Genomic DNA, 22,036 nt, shown 5'->3' with positions numbered 1-22,036 from the left:
ACTCACAGTTGATGAAAAATAAGCAGTAAGATAATTAAGTGCTATTCAAGTGCATGCAACTGATGCAAGTTAGAAACTGTTTGGCAACAGCCTCCTATCCCAAATAAGTGGTATCGTGTCACAAATAAATTAATGGTATCCCCGCTAATTTCTCTGTTAATTTTTATTTTTTAAGAGTTGATTCAAGTAAGTGGCCGGCCCAATTAACCAGACACCTTTATGAGAATGAAGAGTATATTGACTAATACTAAACTAGGCATGACAATCCGCCTCAGAGTACTGAAATGTTACGTTTATCCAGTTATGTTATACAGCTCAGAATGTTGGACAATATCTCGTAACATGAGGAAATGAATTGAAGCAGCGGAGATTAAATTAAATGGTCAACTAAGCTAATCTCTTCTGCCTACATAATGGCCACATGCTTGCATTTTCCTCATGGGCTTGTGCCTATCTAAACATCTCTTAAAAGTCCTTAATGTATCTGTCTCTACCACCACTCCAAGTGGCATATTCTAGACACCTAGCACTCTCTGTATTTAAACAAAAATAGCCCTCACATTCATTGCCTTTGAATTGCTCTCAACTTAAATGCATGCTCTCTGGTATTAGACATCTCATCCCTAGAAAAAGATCCTGTCTGTCTATTCTGTCGATGCCTCTCATGATCTTATAAACATCTATCAGATCTCCCCTCAGCCTCCATCACTTTAGAGAAAGCAACTTAAGTTTGTCCAACCTCTTATTATAGCACGTGCCCTCTAATCTAGGCAGCATCCAGGTAAACTTCTTCTGTACCTTTTCCAAAGCTTCAACATCCTTTCTATAATGGGGCAACCAGAACTGTATGCAGTAATCCAGTTGTGGCCGAACTAGAGGTTTATAAAGCTGCAATGTAACTTCCTGACCTTTGAACTCAGTGCTTCAACTAATAAAGGGAAGCATGCCATATGCCTTCCTAACCATCCTATCAGCCTAATTAGCCACTTTCTGGGAGCTATGAACTTGGATACCAAGATCCCTCTGATCATCAACACTATTAAGGCTCTTCTCCTAAAACACTAGACTCTTATTTTTACATTTTTCTGGGTTAAACTCCATTTGCCATTTTTCCACCCATATCTGCAACTGATTTATACCTTGATGTATTTTTGCCAGTCTTCTGCACTATCCACAACATCACTAATCTTCATATCATCTGCAAAATTACTAACCCACCCATCTACATTTTCATCCATGTCAAATATGTATATACATCACAACCAGCAGAGGTCCCAGTGCAGTTTCTAACAGTACAACACTAATCACAGATGTCCAGTTAGAATAAGATCCTTTGACCACTATCTTCTGCTTTCTCAGGGCATGTCAGTTCTGAGTCCAAGCACACAATTCACCATGGATCCCACGCATCTGAATCTTCTGGATGAGCCTCCTTGAGGGACTTTATCAAATAGTTTGCTAAAACCTATGTGGACAAAATCCACTGCAATACCTTCACTCTATAGTTGCATCAGAATCTAGTATAGAGGGGCCACGGCACAGGCTGGGAAAACGCTGCAGAGGATTGTAAGCTCAGCCAGTTCCATCATTGGCACCAACCTCTTCACCATGGAGGCCTTCAAAAAGATGGCATCCATCATTACTGACCCTCACTGACCCAGGAAATGCCCTTTTCTCATTACTACCACCTGCGAGGAGGTACAGGAGCCTGAAAACACTTACTCATGTTTTCTCCTCTCCCATCAGATTTCTGAGTGGAAAATGAACCCATGAACACTACCTCATTACTTTCCTCTCTCTTTGCACTACTTAATTAATTTTAAAAATATTTATTTTTGTAATTGATAGTATATTTTATGTATGAGACTGTACTGCTGTCACAAAACAACATATATGTCAGTGATAATAAACCTGATTCTGATGTTTCTCCCTTACTTTCCTTGTGTTTAAGTAAACATTGCAGGCAAAACATCAAATAATGTAAACCCTAATTGCCCTTGAACAAGGAGGCTTCCTAAGCTAATTCATGAACACTTACAAGTTGATCACATTGATGTGAGTCACTGTACACACTGTGATAAGAGCACAGTCTGACCTTGAGGAATTTGTAAACGTGCAATTCTGCAGTTGCTGGAAATCCACATTTTCTCTTTCTTTCTCCCACTCTCTCTCCCCTCTTTCACTCTCACTCTCACTCACTCCTCTCTCTCCTCTCTTCTCGCTCTCTCTCTCTCTCTCTCTCACTCTCACTCTCACTCTCACTCTCACACAATGCTGGAGGAATTCAGCAGGTCAGGCAGCATCTATGAGGAGGAATAACGAGCCAACGATTCAAGCCAAGGCCTTTCCTCAAGCCCTGATGAAGGGTGTCAGCCCAAAGCGTTGGTCCTTCATTCCTCTCCATAGTTGCAGCCTGACCTGCTCAGTTCTTCCCATGTTTTGTGTGTTACTCAAGGAATTTGTTGACCAATTTGAGTTTTTATGACAATCTGGTTTTGTGAAACAGCTGCAGATACAAGCTTTTCTTTTGAATTCCAAAATGTATTTAACAATTGAATTCCAAATCTTCAACTGCTGCAGTGAGATTTGACATTTGGTTCCTGAATCACCCATGCTCCATTTCTTCCCCTACTGCTGATTTGTTGCTTAACCCAACTGCTGGCCTGCCTCTCTATCCCCTCCAGTGAAGTCTGAGGTAGGAGTCTGCATTCGACCTGATTCTTGCCATCTTGGTGAGGGTTACGGACACCCGATAATTTGAGTTGAGATAAACTGGAGATGCTGAACATACCACTCGGTGTCTGTGTAGACAGAAGCAATTATTTTTTTTCAAGACGTTAATCTGTATTCAAAACTGGAAAAGTGAGAAAACAAACATGTTCTCAAAAAGGATCTAGTGCTTTCCTGGCTTATATGGCAAATGAACTCTTCTTGGGCTTCCAGCCGGTTACAAGTATCGACTATAACTGACGTTTCAATGACAGACTCTGCCACCTTCATCAGGGATGGATGTCAGACCACTTAAATTCATAATTGAATGGCCAACTAAACTAATCTCTTTTGTCCACATCCTGGCATTTTCCTAACATGCTTGTGCCTGTTGTTCCCTGGTTTATTAAGTATTTTATAAGAGTTTATTAAGCATTTTTAGTTGCTGAGAATGAGGAGATGTGGAGAAAAAAAGGATTGAGGTGGTAGGATGGAGATGAAGAGAATCCAAATGACCCAACTGTAGTTGGTGCTGCTTAAGAGTGCACAGGAGAATCATAACCAATGTGTCTGAAAGTCTGTGACTAGAGGGAGATGAGCAAGGATGTAGCAGGGTAAAGAAATGATCAATGCCATAAATCAGTTGCAGATATGGATGGAGAAATGTGAATTGAAAGGGTGTTAGGAATATCCAGCAGGGCAGATAACATCTGTGGAAGAGAAAAGCTTAATACTACAAGTATGTGATCCTGCTGGCCAGGCTCGAATTCATTTCCTGCCACTGTTTGTCAGGAGATGACCACGTGGGTTTCCTCTGGATGCTCTAGTTTCCTCCCACAGTCCAAAGAGTACCTGTTGGTAGGTTAATTGGTCATTGTAAATTGTCCCATGATTGGGCCAGCATTAAATTGGGGGTTTGCTGGGTGGCGTGTCTTGAAGTAACTACTTTGTGAGGAATCTCAATAAACAAACAAACAAACAAACAAATAAATAAATAAATAGAATTTGACGGAAATGAGAAAGGCTGGGTAACTGAAATTGACAAATATGATATTGAATCTCAAGAAATTTAGTTTGCCAAGAAGGAATTATGAAGTGTTCCTCGACTTAGTTGGGTTTTGTGGGAATAGTGCATGAGGCTACCAAATGGATAAATAGTGACAAGAAACTGAAATCCCTGTAGACTGAACAGACACGCCCTGTTTAAGATGGCACTGCTGAAGCAAAGTGACGACTTGCTGGTAAAACTACTCGCCACTTTATTAATCACACTTTTTTCTCGAAAATAATCACTCAATCAATAGCCCATATCATCCCTTTCAGAGTTGAGCTTTAAAACCAACTGTACGGCCTGGCATTTTTACAGTGTGAATTAAAGTCCCTAAAGTGCAGGACGGTTCTGGCATGGCATGCACAGGCCACATTGAGGCAGCAGGGGCCCAGATCAGAGAGCGAAGAACGAGCCAATGTTTGCCCATTGCTGGAGCGGGCTTGAGCTGATTTGAAGTGACGGATCCGAGTGAGGGAGCGGAACCTGGGTCTGAGAGCGACGAAGAAGCCGATATCAGACTGACTTAAGTGCCGGGCCAGATTATTTAGATCAGGTACAGGCTGAATCGAGACAGTGGTTCACAACCCAATAGCGTATTGAAGCGGCAGAGCCCCAGGTCCAAGAGCGAGGAATGACTCACTGTTTGGTCATCTTAAGCAGTGGGCCAGATTGAAAGGTTGAGGGTGGTGGGACCAGAGGAGCGGAGACAGGCTGGTGGGAGGCTCACTGCTCCACAAGGTTTACTCGTCTCTGCACTGAACTGAGGCTGTGGACTGAAACTAACAGACTCCTGGAGTGGCAGCAAATGGCTTCCTGGCTGTGCACACTCACTTTCCCGAACTTCAGTACTGAATGCTATTTGCTTAACTTTATTGTTTGCACGCTTTGTTTTCTTCCTGCAATTGGGTGTTTGATGGACTGGGTGTTTGTGGCTGTCTGTAAGGAGGCAGATTTCAATGTTATATGTATTATACAAATGAATCCTTCAAGGCAAATGAGGGTGGTAATAGAACATGATTAGTTATGCCCATGATGAAGGAAAGAATAAAGGGCCATGGTGATGGATGCAAGTATATTGTGATTCTTCATCCACAGAAACAATGAGCTGGTTGGGACCAGGAAAGTGGAATTCATCAAAGTGATACATTATAAATGTAAAGAAGAATGGACAAATTTGAAATATGAAGAAATGAGCGTGAAATAGCTGATACAATGGGCTTGCCTTAATGTTTCAGAAAGTGGATGTTGGGGAGGAAATCAAATTGAGATATGTTGGGTTGGGGTGAGGGAAAGAGCTTCTAAAGAAGGGAAGCTGGTAATTGGGAGGCAACGTTCTGATGTTTAATGGTGGGGTCATGGTTCATTGGGAATATGGGTATGTCTGAGAACTGTTGTTGATGTCTGGGAGGTAGTGGGCAGATTTTGACCACGAACTATACAGTACTGTTCATGTCCAGTGGTTTGATGATGTCGAGGTTGGTTCTCAGAAAGTACCGAACAGTAAGTTTCGAGGGGGATAGATTAGAGTGAGTAAGGGCAGTAGAATAAGTGTTGTGGTCAACCTTGCATCAATGTTCGTAATGATTAAATCTAGGGAGGCATACATGGGGCACCACGCAGTGTAGCGGTTAGCAAAATGCGAGTACAGCTCAGGGTGTCGAAGTTCAGATTTCAGCTCTGATGTCCTCTGTAAGAAGTTTGTGCGTCCTTCTGGTTTCCTCCCACAGTCCAAAGATGTATCAGTTGGTACGTTAACTGATCACTGCAAATCATCTTGTGTTAGGCTAGGTTTAAATTGGTGGGTGGCTGGGTGGTGCAGCTCATTGGGCTGGAAGCACCTATTCTGGGCTCTCTCTCTAAATAAAAATTTAAAAAATGATGATTTGGGAATTCAGAAGCTGATATGAAGTGTGGGGTCTGGGGTGAAGCCTCATGGGGAAAACAGTGTTGAAAGCAGTGCAAGAGTTCAACATCACGGCAGGCAAGGTTTTCATTGAGCTGGAGAGGTAAGGGTATTAAATTGAAACCTCAGAGGATGCATAGATCAGGGCCAGAAAAGAGAAGATCTTAAGGCAAAGTCAAAGTACAGCAAGGGCTAAGACAGGTGGAGGAGTGAGGTAGGAGGAAAGTTAAGTGAGGGAAGGGGAGAGAATGAGCTGGAGAAAAACAGAAAGACCTAGAGGAGTAATAGAAAAGAGTTGTTGAAGTTTGTAATCTTTGATGTATGAAAGAAAGGGAACAAGCTCCATCTAATGACTGTGTTCTCAATTAAGCTCACCACCAATGGGAACTATAAAATTTACCAACCCTCATTCTATCAGTAGGTACCCTCCTGTCAATTAATTCTGCTGATAAATGGCAGTTACAATAAAATATATTGGTTGACGCCTCCTATTTTGTGGTGGCAGGAAATTTATGTACACTTTTGCTGGGACTGGGACAGAGCCGTAATAATAAGTAGTGATGTGCTTCTGCACACGGAATGTGGAAAATGTAGATCTACTCTTGATATTCCTGTGCCTTCTGCTCATTCCTTCACAATGAGCATTTATTTTAGTGCCTTCAGTCTGTATGCCTGGGATTCAAGTTTGCAAGTATTTAATTTCCTCAACCCCTTTTTGGTCACTTCTGCTTTGAGCACCATTAGCAATGGAAAAACACTACAAGGTCATTAGAGCTGATCAAACGAGATGGAGTTATGTGTTGAATAACTCTGGTCATTAGTGATGTGTTGAATTTTGATGAAGTGAGTTTGTGAGTAATTACTTAAAGAAAATTTACAATTTAATTTGAGTCCATGGTTTTGTTTTAATCTGTAGATTGCAAGTCAGAATGTTAAGTAAATTATGGTTAGGCAATCAAATGGGTCTATTTTCTGTTCATTTTCTTTCAGGAAAATGTGTTTTCAATATGGACAATGGAATGTTAATTAGTAGTGGCAAACACATTTTTTTAAATACTTTATGAAAATTTTCAGTGACTGAGTCCAGCCAGCCAAATTCTTCAAACACAGTGCTACAAGAATAGATGTTGTTCATCTGGCCTTTATAGGGAAAATGCTAGTAATTTTGCATGTAACTGTCCTTTTTAGTAATTTTCTAACTTAATTGCCAGCAAGTTTGTGATATTTGCAATTAACTTTGAACTTATTGGTGTTCTCTTGTGTTTCTTTAACTATGTTCCATTGGTCTGCCTGTGGGAACAATGGAAGAGCACTCATATTTCAATTATTCATCACCATTTACACCGGAAAATCTTTTCCATTGACCTACAGTAGATGATCATTGAGAGGGGATTCATTTCCATTGGAGGAGAATAGATGCAAGATGTGATGAGGAAAATAGCTCAATGGACAATGATATAGAATCTGTATCCTTGTGATTTCCTGGTGCAGTAACATGAGTATGCAGACGAATACAAGTGAAAAACAAAGTCCAAAATGTGCCTAGTTTGTTTGAACTCTTTGGACTGTGCACAATAATGCATGTGATCAAAAACACGTACAGTAGGTGATGCCAAGGTTGGGTACATTGGGTTTGCCCTTGAAGAACATATGCAAATTTACAAGCTTAATAAGTAAATTTGTAAGTGCCATATTTCTCATTAGTCTCTTGTTTGAAGATGTTGTGGCCGTTGTGAACCTTCCTGCTTCTTTTGACTTCCCACTTAACAATTGCGAGGTTTATCTTGATGATTCTATAAATCGGATTGTGAATTTGCCTCTGCTTTAGATCAAACTCATTTGCCCATTAAAGTTGCTATGACGTCTCCTTCCACTGTAAGTGCATAGCTGCATGAGTTGCACATCTTGTAGGGTCAGAGACCTAGGTTCCATCTTAACCTAGCATGTTGTCTGTGTTTGCACATTTTTCCTGTGACAATGTGGGTCTGCCCCAGATGATCCAGTTTCCTCCGATAGCCTAGAGACTTATAGGTTGTTATGCTATTTGTCGACAGGAAATGTTCCCTACTGGTTAGTGATAGAATCTGAAAATGTGGGAAGAATAAAACACTGGGTTCATTAGGATTAGTGTAAGTGGATGGTTAAGGGATGGTGCAGATATAGTGAGCCAAAAGGTCTATTTCCATGCTATTTCTGTCTCTGTGGAACTCTCCCTGTGCCTGCTTTATTCAAGGTTTGTGGACCACACATTGTAACTTGGGCATGATCATATGTCACAGGCAACATTACATTTGATTAAATACAGCTTTTATGTAATTTACATTTTAAGGTCTTTATTCTGTTTTAATAGTTAAGGTAATATGTAATGAATTTTCATTTGTAAATGTAGATACAGTATAATTTTCGACAGGTGGTTAGAAATCGGGACAAGGCTAATGCGGTTTCACAGTTTTTGGTGGGTTGATAATTGGGATGTAATTGTTATCATGTGCTCAAGTATGTATTGGTGTGGCAAAGTTGTTTCCTATGATGGGGGAGTCTAGTACGAGAGGGCATGACTTAAGGATTGAAGGGCGCCCATTCAGAACAGAAATGCGAAGAAATTTTTTTAGTCAGAGGATGGTGAATCTATGGAATTTGTTGCCACATGCGGCAGTGGAGGCCAAGTCATTAGTTCTATTTAAGGCAGAGATTGATCGTTATCGGAGTAGCCAGGGCATCAAGGGTTATGGTGAGAAGGCAGGGGAGTGGGACTAAATGGGAGAATGGATCAGCTCATGATAAAATGGCGGAGCAGACTCGATGGGCTGAATGGCCAACTTCTGCTCCTTTGTCTTATGGTCTTATGGTATTTTGAAGATGTGTCATATAGGACCTCCTGGTGACTGTTAGCTGGTTTCTGACCGCAAGATGGGCTGTTTAAGGTAACTATTATGGGTTGGAGATGATCAGGAGTGATTTGCTGCCAACTACAAATTCAGGGTTGTTGCCTGACTCAGTAACACCATTATGGTATAACACCTTCCTGATTCTCACTTCATCTTCCCTCCCCCAGCTACCCTCTCCCTCACCCGGCTTCACCTATGACGTTCCAGCTTCCTTTCCCCACCCTCCACGTTTTTCTGGCCTCTTACCCCTTTCTTTCCAGTTATGATGAAGAGTGTCAGCCCAAAACATCGACTCTTCATCTCCATAGTTGCTGCCCGACCTGCTGAGTTCCTCCAGAATTTTGTGTGGTATTCTGAATTTCCAGAATCTTCAGAATCTTGTGCGTAAACCTATTCATTGTTTCTTGATATGTATACTTGAAATTAGAATCTATCAGTCTAGTTGATCATTTTGGTATTTTCTCCCATTTGTATCAACAAAATGAGCCTACTAACATAGAATGTGAAACATGCCAGTATTCTGTTTCAATGCACAAATCAATGATTATAAGTTGTGACTTGCATAGCAATCTCAGAAAAAGGTCAAGATTTCTTTTAACAATTGGAAATTTCCCATGAATAAGAAGCCAGATGTCACTAGTGGAGAATAAATTAACTTTGGTTGTCTTTCTTATTGAGTTCTCTTAGGCATGCAGTATAGATAACATAGCAATTTTCCTCTTTTGTTATAATGAGCCAAATACTAACCAATAGCTCCTATCTCATGTTCTGTTTTGGCCTCTGAGTAAGTTTACCCATATAGTGTAAACTGAATTCTGGAAAATACTGCCTAGAGCACCATGCTGTTTTAAAGTCACGAAAACTAATTTTATGTAGTAAATTCAGTCTTTGCAGTGAAAAGAATTTGTTAATACAGTCTGCAGTTCAATTTGTTTCTCAGAAGTGAAAGGATAGCATTCTTAATCAATAATGTCATTCAGGTTCCCACAAACTTTTGTCCAAATAATCTTCTACTTTTTTTCCCTTTTTAAAGCTTGCTTTATAGGTTTGATCTGGATGTCAGCTGGAACCCAGAGTCACACATTCATGATGTAAAAGGTGGTTCCATAATAGCCTTTGCTCTATACTGCAGTTAAATCTGTCAACAGTGTATGGTGAATTCCACAGCTGAACCAACAAACAACTATTGCGTCTATTCAGAAGGTTTAGTTGTGATGCCAGGCATGCAAAGCAACAAGTGCACAACCATTTTGCTTCAAAGTAAGCAGATTAATGCACATGGAATATCAGGACTAATAGAGTCCAGCCAATATTTTTTTAAAAAATTGACATTAACTTTAGACTGAAATTGAATTGTTTTTCTTCTTGAATGGATGGATTATATGCAGCCTTCTTATGAATGAACTATTTAAATAATTTAAGATCCATGAATAAGTTTCCTTTAAAGTTTAGTTCTCAAAAAACATTTGTTGCAAAAATTCCTCTGTACTTAAACTTCCAACTTTTTATCTTCGAATTTGCTAAGCTATCACTGTTGCTTTGGTAACAGATTAACTGTTCAAAACTGTTTAATATAACTGTGACATCTTCGTTCTCCTCTGCATGCTGGTGTACTTAATTTGCACTATACAGCCATGGTCTGTTTTGAGTTAACACAGTTGTAAATCGAGAAAGATAGGATCTCTTAATTTACAATTTCCGCAAATCTGTTTATTTTCAAAGTCTTTTCTCCAAATTGATCTCTTTTCATCCTGACAATGTACTGATTGCTAGAATGTGGTTTTATTTACATATGAAGAGCTCTGCAGTAAATCTCACTTAATCTGATGTAAACTATGCTATCTTTTCACTATCTGACCATTGCAAGTAAGCACTCAGTCATTTACTAAAGCAAGATTAATTTTACTCGTGAGCCTGAAAGGTAGATTAATTAATGACATAGGAATGCGTTTGCATTTAGTTAATTAGTTGAATGAGTTTCATGTATATCTATTCCCTGTGAGGCATTTTGGGCAGCTAAATCCATGAAAATAAATGTGCTCATACGGTGGAACCATTAATCAATGGTAAGGTTAGAGCAGGTCCTGCGAAGTACTGCAGAACCAAAGGGTGTGAATTTACCTTTTGGCCACCCAGTTGTAATGGAATAATAAAATCTTGTTTCTTTCAGATTCAGCTATTTTATAATCAGTTATAGGTCATGAAAGCAAGCCAGACAGTCTATGTTGTTCTTGTTTTTTTGTTGTTTGTAAAAGCTGTGAGGAATTATTGCCTGCATGTTGTTGCTGAATGCGCAATAACAGTTGCTGAATTCAACTGCAACATAAGCCCATTCCCTGATGGACATGATTGAGGGATCAACTGTAACAGTGTGCAAGTTCTTTGCAAGAAAATTGTTTCTTATTTGTTTTTAAAAAATGAATTTTAGACTGGCTTTTTGGAACTGGGTGCCAAGGCACTTTTATAGGCAAGTAATTACTTTCAAAGTATCTATTGGCAGAAAGGAGTGCACCAGCCAAATTGGAAAAAGCAACCTCTCACAAAAAGCAGTGCAACAATCACCACTGAGGTGCAGCTTTGTCCTTTACCATTTGTGCTAAACATACCTGCACATTGAGCTTAATTTCCTGAATTAGGTTCAATTGAAGTCTGGGTGTTTAATATGCACATGCATCACAGAATGTATTTTAATCATGTTTTCATGTCTTTGATTGAGGAATAAATATTTTCCAGACCACCAATAAGTACTATCAAAATTGATTAATCCTAGGAAGTCTAGACTTAGTTTAGCATTTTTGCTGTATGTCCTTCCTACTGAACTGAAGTATCCGCAGGGAGTTTGTGTTTACTGTACTGTGCAAAAGTCTTAGCTATGTTTATGTGTGTGTGTATGTATGTCAAAGGTGTCCATGTCCTTTGCACAGTACTGTATTTGTCAATGTGGAGTGTTGGCAGGAGCAAATGATATTGGAAATGGTGAGGGTGGAGCACAGTGGGAAGGGCGTGGAACAGGTGGCAGAGGAGGAGTGCCGGGGCAGTGGTGGCGCAAGTACAGAGCCACCCAGCCCTGAAACACCAGGGAAAGTCACTTGATTCCAAACAATTGGTTTATTGATCATTACAGAATGTCTCTCTTGTCTTCCTACCCCTCCTCTCTCCCTTCCCATTTTCCCAATCATGATTCCCCTCTCCGTGGCTCCTTCCCACTCTCAGTCTACAATATAGACTCATATTAGAATTAGGTTTATCATCACTCATATTTATAATGATTTTTTGTGGTGGCAGTACAGTGCAATACATAAAATTGCTACAGTACTGTGCAAAGGTATATAATGTGCCCAAGACTTTTACACAGTACTATATGTATCTATGTATCTGCTAGGATAATCAAGGACATAACCCACCCAGCCAACACACTTTTCGTCCCTCTTCCCTCCAGGAGAAAGCTCAGGAGCTTGAAGACTCGTACGGCCAAATCTGGGAACAGCTTCTTTCCAACTGTGATAGGATTGCTGAACGGATCCTGACCCGGATCTGGGCTGTACCCTCAAAATATCTGGACGTGCATCTCGGTTTTTTTTTGTACTACCTTACTTTCCATTTTTCTATTTTCTATTTATGATAGACCCTTCGTCAGGACCGAAATGTCGACTGTATCTCTTCCTAGAGATGCTGCCTGGCCTGCTGCGTTCACCAGCAACTTTGATGTGTGTTACATGGTATTTCACATACCTTTTCAGGATATCCCCCAGTTCTGTACTGCTTGTGAAGTACTTCTAAGGTGCCTTCATTGTTACACTGCAGGAAAAGTCATAACCAATTTGCTCCTAGCAATTTCCCACAAAACAGAAATGTAATAACCAAATTATTAATCTTGTTTGGAGGATAAATTTTGGCCAAGACACTAGGGGAGAAAAAAACTCTCCATCTATTTTTTGAAATGGTGCCATGAGATCTTTGCTGCCCACTAGAGAAACCAGATGGGCCTCTGTGTTAATGTCTCATCCGAAAGATGGCATTTCCAGACAACAGTACAGTGCTGGACAGATTGCAAACCAGCAGGGGGAACCTTGACTGTGTGGGTTCACAGTCAGAGTTGTTGTTTCTCCCCATTTGGAATATAAAGACATGCTGGGCGATTGCAGCTTCCTTAGATGCAGATCCTGTAGAGGCTGCTTCCTGCTGGGAGTACCATGACATAGAATCACCCACTGTGTATCTTCATTGTGTGCATTGCTGATTTCCTTGGCATAGGGGGACACAAAAACTTGCCTTGGGTGTAGTAGAACGTCTGTGTGGGTTTAGATAACCAAAAGCTTGGTCAAAATAAGTGCTTTTTAAAGAGAGCTTCAACAGATGAACAGAGCTAGAGAAAAGTTTAAAGATAGAAATCCAGATTGTTGAAGGCCACCAAAAATAAAATGATTAAAGTTGGAGATCACAAGAAACCCTCATGGGATTAGTGATAAATAAATATGACAAGGATTGCAGTTGCTGATCAACATCTCCACCCACTAACCCACCCCAACACATCCACACCACCACTGCTTTATCACTTCTTTCCAAAGACCCTTTATCTACAAACACTCTTGCCCCTAGAGTCACTTTATGGACATACAATCAATCTATGTATATGGGTTTATATATTTTTTATAATACATAAGATAATATATAAGATTTTTATTCTTAAGTATTTATATTTATGGTGTTTTATTATTGATGAAGGGTCTTGGCCCGAAATGTTGACTCTTTTCTGCAGATGCTGCCTGGACTGCTGACTTCCTCCAGCATTTTGTGTGTGTTGCTCTGGATTTCCAGCATCTGCAGATTTTCTCATGTTTATGTTTTTTATTATTAGATTCTTTATCTTATTGTTCTTTTTTTGTGCTGCATCATATCTGGAGTAACAATTAGTTTGTTCTTCTTTGCTGAAAATTACATTCAATAATCTTGAATCTTGAACCAGCCCTGAAGATACCCGAGACAAATAAAAGGCCACAGGAATTCTGACTGCGTATTCTCAGGTCGCTTTCTGATGGACAGGTTATGGTCATCTCCAGATAATTAACTTTTGAATGCTCTTCATTAACAAGGTTCAACCATACTTTAGATTATAAACATGTTTTTTGATGTATAGTAGTGCAGATTTTGAAATCTGAAGTGAAAGTGGAAAATTCTGGAAATGATGTGCATATAAACCTGCCGTGTTGGAAAAAGTGAGCTGACAGTTCAGGGCGAAGACCTCTCATCAAAATCAGGAGAAGTTCGAGACGAAACAAGATTATAAAATTTCACAATAGTGCTAGAGTAAAAAATGAAAGGGAAAATCTGTGATATGATGGAAGGCAGGAGTGACTGTCAAAGGAACAATGGGTATGTGACAAAAGTAGGTGGTACTATAGAAAATCAAAATAGAAAAGATAGATCTAGAGGTGGTGCAGAAAGGAAAGGTAAATACAGGACCTGACGACCACATCCCCTGAGGAATATAGAAGTGTAGAAATGCCCAAAATCATTTGGAATTTTCTGTTTGATCTGGGCATGACACTTGTTGGGTTGTATCATCGTCTGGGCGAGCGATCATAAAAATATTTGTGAAATGCCCTGGTTCACATCTTTACTGTTACGCTGTAGGTGCTTCATTTCAGCTGCTTTCAGCCTGTTTGGGTTGTTGTTGAAGATAAGGGATGATGTAGAATATGCGACATCCAATTAGTAGGAGGTTTTTCTTGGTTCAGGACAATAAGGTTGGTCTTGGGCTTTTGCTTGAGAGGAGATGCTCGGGAGAACCGGTCATAGCATACAATCTGGTGGGAGACCTGTTTGTTCGAGATGGATTGCGAGCACCATAAGGTGGTGTGTGCTTTCACGTTGACCAAGGGCCCAGTGCGTGACTGACAGAGAAGTTCAAGATGAGCTTCCACTTGTGCAGATTTGACTGTTCAATTAGAAAGGGCCCTTTTTTTGGTTATTCAGTTAAGATTCATAAATATAATTCCTTTAATTGTATGCAGTATGTTATTTTGTGGCATTAATTTATAACAGTGTGCAAATGACATGGCATTCACACAAACAGGGGGTTTTGCAGTGGGCTTGCACCTCAGTATCACACGTTTGGCAGGGCCGGAGGTTGTCTTCCCTTGACTTACCTAGTCAAGGAAACCAGACAGTTTCATCTGCATTCCCAATATCATGGCAGGTACTGATGGCTGTTGGATTGACCACCACCAAATCTCTGCCAATTTCATCAGTTTCATTATATCACAGTGCCACAATGGAAACAGAAATGTTGCTGCAAGAGGGACAATGATCAAAGTATACACAAAATAATCTGCAGATGCTGGGGTCAAAGTAATGATCAAAGTATTATGGACATGACATTGTAAGATACTTCCAATCAACAAAATTTCCTTCAGAGCTTGGTGTGAAGGGAATCATGACCCTGGTCAGACAGTTTTCTCAGCAGGATCCAAAAACAAATTGAGGTAGTCTTCTCGTATTTGAGGGAGACTTAAACAAATTGAGGGAAACTATAAAACAAATTACACAAAATGCTGTATGGTGGAATTGTACAATGACCCACAGGAGCACTGTGAATGCCATGTTTGCAGTCAAACACTGGTCCAACCTCAACTGGACCAATTCTGGCTGTCGCATTGTGGAAGGTTGTGAAAGCATTAGAGGGAGTTTTGTAAAGTTTTACGAAGACAATTCCTGGAATGAAGGATTACAATCACAAGAATCGGTTTGAGGGAATGAGTCTGTATTCATTGAAAAAAGGAGGGCTAAGGGAAAGTTTGCAAAATGCTTATAAAATAACAAGGGTTCAGGCCAGAGTGGATACAAGGAGCTTTTCCCTTTGGTGGGGGGTCCCAAAGGCCACAGGTATAAAATAAAGGGGAAGGTAATTAAGAGTGAAGAGAGGAAAAAGTTTGTAAGATGGTGGGAACATGGAAGGTACTATCTACGGGTATAGGTGATACAGGTTCAACTATGGCTTACATAGGACATTGGTAATATGCAGTGAATTTCAATTAATTGGGTCGTTGGTTAATCAGGGCAGTGGCCTCTTTGGGACAACTCTTAAAGAATGAAAACTAATGGAGAAAATAGCCAGGATTCCTTTCAATTATTTGGGATACTATGCTGCTTAATTGGAACAGGAAACTTGCCAAACAGGGTCTAACTATTGTCAGTCATGTGCACTTGTTGTCGCTGTTAGATGTCACACCCATGCTTAGAGTAAACTATTTTTAAATTGTGTCAGTTGTGTGTATATGTATTCAAAAAGCAGTGATTTTTTTGTCACTGATTTTTGGCAAGAAATAAGCAGTAACCCATTTCGGACTGTTTTGCTCTCATTATGGTTTCAAGTATCTAGGCTTAAAGATGCCTGAAACAGCCGTGAGTGAAAATCGAATGATTTCACTACTTCAACAAGTTAGGCGTTGTGAAGATTTTGAGGATACAATCATCAAAAGCATTGTATGAAGGCAGTCCATTATCTGCAGTAGGTGTCTGTGCTGAATTTGTTCGTTTACAGCCAATCAAAATAACACAGCAGTAAACACAGGATGAATTGTTTCACCAATAGCTATTTCAAACTAATACACAGTTTCATGGTACTGTATTTGTAGTGTTCTAATTTGTTCTGTATTTCATTTAAATACATAATTTCTTACTCAGTTAAATGGTAGTTTGTCTTTTTTATACCTTTTAAACTATTTTCATGCAACTTTGGCTAATTGGGCAGTCACTTAATTGGGCCAAAATTACTGGTCCCAATGTATCCTATTTAACTGGAAACCATGTGTATCCTCTCTTAGATACATAGATCTTAGCTGGACAGAGTATGCTGGGAATGATGTCACCAATTGTAACGTGACAGCCTTGTTCTTGTAATCCAGTCCTGCCACTTTGAAGGCCATTTACCTTTGGCTGCCATGACTACTTGCTGTACATTTAGTCTCAGTGACTAGTGTACAAAAACACCAAAAGCTCCTTGTAAATCAACACTTCCAAAATACCATTCAAATGAAACTTCATTTTATTTCCTTACTTTGTCATGTTGTCCTTACTGCCTTGACAAGTTTTTGCCCACTTGTTGAATCTGTCTCAGTCAATTTAAAACAATTGAACTCAGTTTGGTATTGTAAGGTGCTGCACTCTGCCAATCATTGATATATTAATAGTTGAGAGCCAAGCACTGATCTCAGCAACATCCCACCAGTCATAGCCTATCACTCTGGGAGAAAAAAAAAACTATTTATTAATCTCTCTGTGAATATTCTCTCCCTCCAACTTTTTTCCTTTTCTGAAACTGAGCAAAATTGTTTGGTTTTTGGAATTCCATCTTCACTTGCCTCTCCACCCAAGTGTTATAGTTGAATATGATTTTTCATATCTCCTTGATGGCATCAGAATCAAATTTTGTTTGACATCTTTCCGATAAAGTGCCTCTGGATGTATCTGCATCAGTTCTCTTGCTTTTGTAAATAAAACTGTTTTTAAGCTTGAAAGGTAATGCACATCACCTCGAGCAGACAATTACTAATCCTGAAATGTCTAGGTAGATTAGAAGACCTTATTTTGGTTCAGATCTAATTCTGCATCAGTGGTTATAATCAGTATCAAAAGTATGCAATATACATCATTTACACTTTCACATTAACTAGTAATTCACTTGACACTTGTCAACTAATCTATTTTTGGTTACCTTTTCTGTTTAGTTTAAGAATTATTTCCACTATTTCCTGACTGTTTTGTTTTACATCAGCAGGACAGAATGTTGGTTTTGTATTATCCTCTGTCCTTTATTAGTTGTGTTATAGTCAGGATTTTGCACAGGAAATTAGTTCAGTTTAATACATTCACACCATCCACAAGCCTAATTCTCATGGAGGCTCCTACAAAGGTGTAAGTTGATCTGATGGATGTCTTAAGGTTAGGGATGCCTGATATAAATTAGTGTAATTTGTGATTGTGGCTTCAATTTATTAGGATTATTGGATCAATTCTTTGAATGTATTTGGTATTACTATTTTCTGTCTCAGTTTCTCTGGACTTAAATTCTAATGTTTATTTAGCTCTGTACATCTGGGCACAATTATTTTGTCTTAGCCTTGTCCATTGGAGCTGGGCATTGATGCTATAACCTGAGGGTTGTCTCTTTTCTTACTCTCCATTTGTTCCATTCAACTTTTGTTCTTTTTTTTAAACTAATTGACTTATTTCTGCTTGCTTTCAACTTTGTCAGAAATGATTTATTTGATTGTTGCCTTCTCTGTAACCTTCATCTTTGTTGCCTGAATTGATAATCTTGTTGACTAGATAATAGTCAATAATAAATTCATGGCTAATGCATTATCTTATTCTTGGTTAATGTTACTGAATTCTACTTTCTCTAAATTACATCTCTTCAATTCAGTTTTTACTGTTGTGGTAGAGCAAATAAACTGTTTCTCTTCACTGTATGTGAGTGTCCTTGTAACTTAAAAAAAATAGTTAAATCTCCAGTTAATCTTTGTAACTATGGGTGTCCAATGCAAAGAACATCCTCCAAATCTCCCCCCCCCACTTCTTGACTTCCAAAAGTTTCTGTCAGTCATTAAGTATCCGAATTGTACTGCTGAATGAAGATCCTGTCTTGTATCCCAGTTAAAATGCTACTTTGAAACATTGGTGTCTGTCTGTCTCTGTCTCTGTCTCTGTCTCTGTCTCTGTCTCTGTCTCTGTCTCTCTCTCTCTCTCTCTCTCTCCCCCTCCCTCTCCCCCCCCTCTCTCTCCCCCTCTCTCTCTCCCCCCTCTCCAAGGTGGCTCAAAGTATTCAGAGTAAAGAGAGGCTTCTTCTCATTCCTCAAGAGGCAACCCGTTAGCATAGCGGTTAGCGCAATGCTATGCAGTGCAAGTGATCACTGATCAGGGTTCAATTCCTGCTGCTGTCCACAAGTAGTCTTTCTGACTACATAGTTTACCTCTGCGCCGTCCAATTTCCTCCCAAGTTCCAAAAATATACAGTTAGGGTTAGTAAGATGCTGCCATACTATGTTAGTGCTGAAAGTGAGGTGACACTTGTGGGCTGCTCCCAGCACAAGCCTCAGAGTGCATTGATAGTTGATGCAAATTAAATATTTCACTGTATATTTTGATGATTCAATGTACATCTGTTCAATAAAGCTAATCTTTAATCTGTAAACAGAGGTTATGAGCTCAGTTCTGCAAAGGACCTGTCTCCTTTCTGTTAACTGTACTTTATGAAGGCACTCGTTAAACACTTAAGGTTACTAAAGCCTTAATTACTTGAGGGAAAAACAGATTTAGGCAATACTCTCTAAATTTCATTCTGCCAGCCTTTTAAATTGCATCAGTAAGTGAGTCCAAGCATGGAGTATATAATGCTCATTTTGATTACCAAGACTCCTTGTACTTTCTGAAGCTTCGTCTATAAAATTAGATTCAGGAAGGATGGCAATTTTAACAAGCTTGTGTGCACTCAGTTAATTTGGAGCCCGTTATTAGCAATGAATAACAATAGAAGATTGCTGAAATCCTCTCAACAAGACAGGGAACATTCGGGAAAAGAGAAACTGTTAACATTTCACGTTGGAGCCCCTTCATCAGATTTAGTTCTTCCCTTCCATTGCCTAAGAATTCCAAAGCACTTCTTCAAGTTTGACTTAAAGTTACAGTGCAAACTAACACTGAGCCTAACCCTGATATTGCTTAAACTATCTCGTATTTTTCTGCATATTCTTTCTAAGGCTTTGAGTAACAAATAGTAGCAATAGACCAGACAATATCTGCTGTTTATGGAAACATTACAAACTTCTACAGTTCTTTTGTGTAGATTTTCCCCCTCTGGCTCTGCTCCTGCAGTGCTTTTATTGGCTGTGGTCACTGTCTGTTGACTTCCCAACCAGCAGAAATATTTTCCCACTCTCCAGTCATCTCAGTTCCCCTTCATACTTTGAAAATGTCAACAAATTTGCACCCTTTAACATTTTAGCTTTCAGCCGTGCCATCTAGATTTTCATTAACAAACGAGAAAATCTGCAGATGCTGTAAATCCAAGCAACACACAAAAAATCCTGGAGGAACTCAGCAGGCCAGGCAGCATCTATGGAAAAAGTACAGTCAATGTTTTGGGCTGAGACCCTTCAGCAGGGCTGGAGAAAAATATTTTCAATAAGTTGTCTTGTAATTTAACCTTAAAGTCCTGGTATCAAACTGAAAAATCTGTTATTTTCTCCCTCCAAAGTTTCAGTGTTGAACTAAGAAATACTTACTGTATTCCGAGTGTAATTTAATTGTTTGTCTCAATCCTCTTATATTCACTTCATGTGGTTATGCAGCTCAATTTCCAAATATATCTGCTTGATTTATTTTAAGTATTTACAAATTCATAAATCAATGTGCTCATGAACCTTTGTGCTTGGATGCATAATGTTCTAATGAACAGTCTCAGCCTGAAATATCGACTCTCCATAGATGCTGCCTGTCCTGCTGAGTTTCTTCAGCATATTGTGTGTGTTGCTCTGGATACCTCCTCCGAGTTTGTTTAAGAAGTAACGAGGTGCAAAATGGAGGAATTACGCCTCAACCATTCAGAAAATGTTCTGATACCGTACCTGAACTTACTGTAAATCCAATACCACAAGAATTCCATTGTCTGTGATTTCTGGGATTATTTTTTTCCATTCACAAGATGCTGCAATTACCGACAAATGCCTGCATTTGTTGCCCAATATCTTAGTTTTTCCTGAGCCATTTCAAAGGGTACTTTTGACTCAACCACTTGTCTTTTGGCCGAATTCCTTTCCCAGCTTGCAGATGCTTGTACACCAATCCAGTAGTTTTGTAATCTTGATTACTTCTGCCTGCTTTATAATTCCATGTTATCTAATGAGATCCCCTGTAAATCCCCTTGCTATTCTGTCAAGATGTGAGCATATATCCCTGGATGATATTTTTCTCCAGTCCCCTGGATCATGGGCTTGTGATGTAATCTCAGTGACCCTGTATCTGAAGTTGTGTAAGCATTGTGCATCCATTTCTAACCCTGCTGGATTACATGGGGTCACTAAACAGGCATTGCATTTGTATGGGATAGTTGATGAAAGTCCATTTCTGACACTTACGCTTGCACCAGCTTGTGGGGTAATCCTCAACATTGCAACAATTGGTACTGGTCAAAGACGTTGATCCAGGATTTAAATAAAAAAGGCTTCTTCCTTTTTAAAGATTGTTTTGTCAGGCTTTGATGTATTGGATAGGATCTACCTCTGTTCTTGTGGGAAGGCAGTTTGTTTGAAGCCATCATACTCTGTTAGCACTAATCCTGCCTTTTTCAGCAGTAGATCACCGATATTTAATTGTGTGGACTCCTTTCTAATATAGAAATGAACCCCCTACATCATCATAGTTTAGGAACATAGAAAATCAGTAAAATGGAAAAATGTTCACTTAGCCATCTATTCCCTCATTCGTAATCTTCACTATGATAAATGTCTTCAAAAGCCACATCTAGCGACTTGACTTATTCAAGATTTGCATCAGTGATTTTTTTGTGTATCTTTAGCTTATTGTTGTTTATAGAAAAGGTTGTGAATTTGAAAATGTAAATCTTGTGCGATGTTAACATGTGCTGAAATTTTGTGTGACTGCTATGTTGTGTTACACTAGATTACAGGATCCTGAATTGTCTTTGTTTGTTATTTGTCTATGTTTAATATATTTAACTTTAATTAGCAGCCTTGCAAAAGTAGTGACTGCGACTTTAGCGGTGGCATCCACACCAGGACCATCAGATTCTTTAAAAAAAAGTTATTTCTTTCAAAATGTCAGGCTAATTAATATCTCCTCTCCACCACCCCCATCTCCTCACATCACTTTATATGTATATATATACACAATCAGACTATGTATAACATTGTTTTAAATAGGATTGGTTTTGTATTAATATTTATTGTGTTTGTTTTGTTTCTCTACTATGTTCTTTATGCTTATTGTCTTTTCTATGCTGCATTGGATGGGGAATAACAATCATTTTATCTCTTTTATACTCATGTTCTGAAAAATCATGATAAACAATCTCGAATTTTGAATGCTGAATAAGAAACCCCAGCCAATGTTTATTTTTAATGACACACCATGGAAAATTAACCACTCATTCACAGAATCAGATATAGCACTGAATACTATTGAATGTCATAGATGAACCAAGTTTAAAGGGGATGCTAATTTACAAGCAAGAAAGCCATATCTAACACATCTGCACATTGAAAATTAACCACAGTGCTCTTAGAGATCCTGTTACTCCATGAGGATCTTAGACAGCTTTCGTAGTGAACTTTAAGATGGGTCATAATATTTGGACATCTAATTACAATATTTTTAAGTCAGATGAAACAATTGCAGTGGGCTTAAATCTTAGTTTGCACTGGGCTCTACCAGTGAAGTAGATTATCAGGGCATAAAATAATCAAA

This window comes from Mobula birostris, chromosome 19 (assembly GCF_030028105.1).
Source record: "Mobula birostris isolate sMobBir1 chromosome 19, sMobBir1.hap1, whole genome shotgun sequence".
Classification (NCBI taxonomy): domain Eukaryota; kingdom Metazoa; phylum Chordata; class Chondrichthyes; order Myliobatiformes; family Myliobatidae; genus Mobula; species Mobula birostris.
This window is presented reverse-complemented; position numbering follows the sequence as displayed.